This window comes from Oncorhynchus kisutch, linkage group LG16 (genome assembly GCF_002021735.2).
Source record: "Oncorhynchus kisutch isolate 150728-3 linkage group LG16, Okis_V2, whole genome shotgun sequence".
Lineage (NCBI taxonomy): Eukaryota > Metazoa > Chordata > Actinopteri > Salmoniformes > Salmonidae > Oncorhynchus > Oncorhynchus kisutch.
Window position 1 is genome coordinate 35681772 of NC_034189.2, and position 5868 is coordinate 35687639.

Here is a 5868-nt window from a genome sequence, read left to right on the forward strand (position 1 = left end):
ATATAACCAGAGAAATGTGCCGAGGATACAGCACACATACAGTGATACTGCATACAAAGCAGGCATGGCACTCAAGGAGGACATACATTCTCTATGATCTAGGTATGTATGGCTCATGATAGGGCTTCCCCATGCATCAAAGCGATTTGTGGAAACCAGAACATAGAAAAAGGAGTTAACAGACTGTATGGCGATTCCACTAAGCATCAACAACAGAGTTACTGTATTATGCCTATTGATGGGACCTTAATGATACCCATAGTGTGCAGTAAGAGAGTGTGTGAAGCAAGACTGACACCTAGAGGTGTTGGGGGATATTTATCATAAAGAACTACATTCTCTTTATTCCTGTGTAGAAGATGGACAGATATGTAAAAATACCATTATTCATTATGATTTAAAAATAAAACGTATCCTAGATCAGCACTCATACTCTGAGAAGCTTTGTCCCATATTCATAATCTACAATACTACCTATTGCCCAGGCATGTTAGCAGTTTCCGTTGATCACACATGGATGCATCCCAATACGTAGCTTGTTGTCATGGGCTGTTTGTCACAAGTCATGGTCATAATGTTGTGCTTAGAGTATCTGTGTAGAGGTCAGCTATTGTGAGCAAATGCTTTGACAGAGCTTGAGTCATCTTGATCCAGTATCACTTAATAAATCAAACACCGTGAAGCCAAGATGCCAAGTCAGAAATCGATCAAAGGGGTGCCAAGACAAACAAACATATCAACAGAGATAAGTGCATACTGTGACTGCTTATCTATCAATTTAAACTTGTGCATACACCTGCTCGTCGAACATCACATTCCAAAATCATGGGCATTAATATGGAGTTGGTCCACCCTTTGCTGCTATAACAGCCTCCACTCTTCTAGGAAGGCCTTCCACTAGATGTTGCTTCCATTCAGCCACAATGGCCTTAGTGAGGTCGTGCACTGATGTTGGGCGATTAGGTGTGGCTCTCAGTCGGTGCTCCAATTCATCCCAAAGGTGTTTGATGGGGTTGAGGTTAGGGCTCTGTTTAAACCAGTCAAGATCTCGAGAAACCATTTCTGTAAGGACCTCGCTTTGTGCACGGAGCATTGTCATGCTGAAACAGGAAAGGGCCACAAAGTTGGAAGCACAGAATCATCTAGAATGTCATTGTATGCTGTATCGTTAATGTTTCCCTTCACTCGAACTAAGGGGTCTAGCCCGAGGCTTGTGTGCGGCTGCTCGGCCATGGAAACCCATTTCATGAAGCTCCCGACAAACAGTTATTGTGCTGACATTGCTTCCAGAGGCGGTTTGGAACTCAACCGTGTTGCAACCTAGGACTTGTGATTTTTACGCATTACGCGCTTCAGCACTCGGGGGTCCAGTTCTGTGAACTTGCGTGGCCTACCACTTCACGGCTGAGCGATTGTTCCTTCGAGATGTTTCCACTTCACAATAACAGCACTTACAGTTGACCGGGGGAAGCTCTAGCAGGGCAGAAATTTGACAAACTGACTTGTTGGAGAGGTGGCATCCTGAAAGTCACTAAGCTCTTCAGTAAGGCCATTCTATTGCTAATATTCATCTATGGAGATTACACGGCTGTGTGCTCGATTTTATACCCGTCAGCAATGGGTGTGGCTGAAATAGCAGAATCCACTAATTTGAAGGGGTGTCCACATACTTCCGTATATGTAGTGTATGTTGCTTTGCCCAAATAATAGTCATCAATCATCACTATGAAAGGCATTAGAGTATTGCTATGAACTGTTGAGCAGTCAGTTGGGATTGGTGTGACCTTTTGTAGGAACAAGAACCATCATCGAACCCGAACATAAAATACAATAGCTACATGTGGCATACCAACCAACTCATCAATCAATTCAGTGGCCTAGTGGTTAGTGTCTGCCCTAAGATTTGAAGGTTAGGGTTTTGATCTCCGGTCAAGTTATGCAATGCCTCTCTGCTTGACACTCAGCACTGTGTCCTGTCCATGGGCAGGTTGGCATTTATTGAGATGACTCCAGTATGAAGGCAGCTCTGCAGAGTGGTCTCTAGCTGGCACAGCCAGTCATAAAATCTGATTTTAAACCTAACCTTGCCCACACTGCTAACCCTACTGCTTAACCCTAAATTAAGACCAAGAAGCAAATTTTATTTTCATGATGTAAGCCAATTTTTACTTGGCAGCCTTCCCATCTAGCGGAAACCGCTTAGTTCTGCCTCCAGGGCAAGACTCATGACAAATGTCAACCTGCGTCCATAGGGTGTACATGTACCTGTAGACCAAGATGCCTCACGCTATAGAAACAGGCTCTGACAAGGCTTACATTACTTACATGGGGCATAAGGATCAAAGAGGCAGACAAGAGCCAGGTGGCCTTTAAATTGTCATCATTTATTGTCTCATCTTCTTTACAATCATGACTGTTCTGGACAATATGTAGTGCAACTATTGAGATAGATGTGGAATTAGATACATCATCTAAATTGTTTTCTCATATTTGTATTTGTCTGGACAGAAAACACACTTTATGATATGACCTCCTAACCTCAGTTACATACACTATACACAGTCTTATCACATCAGCCACACATTAGGATTTATGCACATATTCAAAAGGTTAGCATACAATAACCACTAACAACTAAAGTATGACTTTGTAATCCTTGCAAAGTAGACATCAGTACAGAGACAAATGGAGAGCCATCCAAAACACAACCTACAGTACTTGTTTTGAATACTGAGCGAGTTGAATACCAGCCAAAACAATGTAACTACATACTGATGACAGTTACCCACATACTGTAGTACCCCAAAAGTAATTTTTATCACTCAACTTGAATGATAAACCTTGAGGGGTTTTCTGGAATCAGATGAGGTTGCCAACTACATTCCTATGCACCTGACAGACACGCCTATGCACCTCCCAGACACGCCTATGTACCTCCCAGACACTCTACAGAAGGGTCTATGTGTGTGCATCCTGGTGAAAGGAGAGGATAGGTGAATAGAGCGTGGATCAGCAGTCGCCGGTCCCTGCATAAAGACAACAGAGAACCACAGTTGGTCAGGACAGAGGAGCAAAGCTGAAAATGTAATGTGGAGACCTGCACCGCTTCTTGAAATGTACCTTTTTGGTAGGTAAATCATGTGACAAAGGTGGTTAGGGGGTCTTTAACATGTCTTTGTATTAATAAAACAATAACTACAACATTTTATTTTAGTAGAAGGGAGGATTATTTGATTTACACTTGAGCTGTGATATAGTAATAATGTTGTCAGTCCTACTAACACCGTTATTGTTCCAACCACAGCCAAGAACGGGAAGATGCTGGGGATGGTGGTCCCGCTTCTGGATGGATAATCTGCATTTTTCTCTTCTGAGCAAAAGGGATATACAGTGCATTCGGGAAGTATTCAGACCCCTTGACTTTTTCCACATTTTGTTACCTTACATCCTTATTCTAAAATATATTAAATTGTTGTTTTTCCTCATCAATCTACACACAACACCCCATAATGACAAAGCAAACACAGTTTTGAAGAATGTTTTGCTAATTTAATTTTTTTTTTAAACCAGATACCTTATTTACATAAGTATTCAGACCCTTTATTCAGTACTTTGTTGAAGCACCTTTGGCAGTGATAACAGCCTTGAGTCTTCTTGGGTATGACGCTATAAGCTTGGCACACCTGTATTTGGAGAATTTCTCCCATTCCTCTCTGCAGATCCTTTCAAGCTCTGTCAGGATGGATGGGGAGCGTCACTGCACAGCTATTTTTCAGGCCTCTCCAGAGATGTTCAATCGAGTTCAAGTACGGGGTCTGGCTGGGCCACTCAAGGACATTCAGAGACCTGTCCCGAAGCCACTCCTGCATTGTCTTGGCTGTGTGCTTAGGGTCTATCTCCTGTTGGAAGGTGAACCATCGCTCCAGCTTGAGGTCCTGAGCAGGTTTTCATCAATGATCTCTTGGTACTTTTTTAATGTTCATCTTTCCCTCGATCCTGACGAGTCTCACAGTCCCTGCCGCTGAAAAACATCCCCGCAGCATAATGCTGCCACCACCTTGCTTCACAGTAGAGATGGTGCCACGGTTCCTCCAGACGTGACACTTGGCATTCAGGCCAAAGAGCTCAATCTTGGTTTCATCAGATCAGATCCTTCCCTCAGGATACCCCTCTCTGGCCTCACAGTGGTATGTTCCATGAGCAAAGCATCCTTCACTGATGGGACACTGTAGATGTGTACTGTAATTTGCTGGTATGGACACAGAGGGGGATGTTTCCAGGTTATTTACAGCTTGTGTTTTGAGTTGTAGATTGGTGAACACAAGTATAATCTCTGCAAATATGGTAAATTTCCTCAAATTTCATAATCCTACTGTAGATCCCTATTTTCATGCAGTGATGAGATTGAATTGATGATTGAACATTCAAATGAACAATGACAAATGAAACGAAGCAGAATCTCATTTTAACTAGAGAAATGACTCATTATTATTCAGCCAAAATCTCTCATGTATGACATTAAAAAAGCAATTGAAAACCACTCAGACAAGAAGGGAACGGCACCAGCATCCCTCACCGGCGATGGTAAGAATAACATTAGCGTAAATGAGTGGAGGAAGTCTTGTAGTAATGTGTGTAAGTTCCTTCATCTGTGACAGAGACATTGGCAATGAGCAGGGAGCAGTTCCAAACCTCTAAGTTTGCTGAGATGTGCTCTGATAGGGAGGGTCCAACACAGTGTTGACATTGCCATTAACAGTGTTTTCATCAATTTAGTAGTTGACAACTGTGTGGTTACTCTTTTTCCAGACTAGGGTGGGTTGTTTACTGGGAGTGCAGGACTAGGACCTCTTGTCCAATAAGGGGAGACACAGAATGTGTTGAATAACCATTTTAAATTCTCCAGAGCGACTTCATACATTTTCATACTGGTCCCCTATGGGAATCGAACGCACAACCCTGGCATTGCAAGCACCATGCTCTACCAACTGAGCCACACGAGACCCGGTGGGTGAATGGGGGAAAAAAACACCTCTCTCATATCCCTTGGCCATTTCAGACAGAAGAGAAATGCTACGTCACAAGCGCCTCAGATAAAGGCTGGGAATTGCCAGGAACCTCACGATACGATATTATCACAATACTGAGGTGTCAATACCATATGTATTGTGATTATAAAAGTATGTGGACACCTGCTCGTCGAACATCTCATTCCAAAATCATGGGCATTAATATGGAGATGGTCCCCCCCTGCGATAACAGCCTCCACTCTTCTGCCAAAAGGGGTTCCACTAGATTTTGGAACATTCCTTTAGGGACTTGCTTCCATTCAGCCACAAGAGCATTAGTGAGATCGGGCACTGATGTTGGGCGATGAGGCGTGACTCGCAGTCAGCGTTCCAATTCATCTCAAAGGTGTTCGATGGGGTTGAGGTCAGGGCTCTGTGCAGGCCAGGAAAGGTCTTTCACACTGATCTCGACAAAACATTTCTGTATGGACCTTGCTTTGTGCATGTGGGAATTGTCATGCTGAAACAGGAAAGGGCCTTCCCAAAACTGTTGCCAAAATGTTGGAAGCACAAAATCATATAGAATGTCATTGTATGCTGTAGAGTTAAGATTTCCCTTCACTGGAACTAAGGGGCCTAGCCCAAACTATGAAAAACAGCCCGAGACTATAATGTATCTTCCACCAAACTTTACAGTTGGCACTATGCATTCGTGCAGGTAGCGTTCTCCTGGCATCCGCCAAACCCAGATTTGTCCTGCCATATGGTGAAGCATGATTCATCCCTCCAGAGAATGTGTTTGCACTGCTCCGAACTGTTATTGTGGTGAAGTTGCTTCCAGAGGCAGTTTGTTACTCGG